The sequence below is a fragment of the Grammomys surdaster genome, unplaced genomic scaffold, assembly GCF_004785775.1.
Source record: "Grammomys surdaster isolate TR1022 unplaced genomic scaffold, NIH_TR_1.0 125996, whole genome shotgun sequence".
NCBI lineage: Eukaryota > Metazoa > Chordata > Mammalia > Rodentia > Muridae > Grammomys > Grammomys surdaster.
The window spans coordinates 2162223-2162606 of NW_021620812.1; positions in this window are offsets into that span (position 1 = coordinate 2162223).

Below are 384 nucleotides of genomic sequence, written 5' to 3' on the forward strand. Positions count from 1 at the left end.
GGGCTGGAGGTCACAGGCGGCGGCAGCTCAGCGCCCCGGAGCATGCTGGGCTCCCGCCGGGCCGCAGACGGTTCCGCAGCGTCGCCGCGGACGCCCCGCGCGGCCCTCGGGCTCTGCGGCCGCGCGCTCGCGGGACACTGTTGCGTGACGTCCACGCCCGACGACGTCAAGCCTTTCACTACGGAAACACGGAAGGACACTAGCTCCCCGATCCGCGACGGCCTTAAGTTTTCTACAAGCGTGAGTGACAAACGTCTGGGAGACTACAGCATCGCCCCGCCGAAGCCAGAGAACAATAGCCCGCAATCACGCTGAGCGGAGGCGCCCGGATAAACCGTACTATCGTGGGATCTTAGTCAAGTCTCGCGATAATCTCCGCCGGGC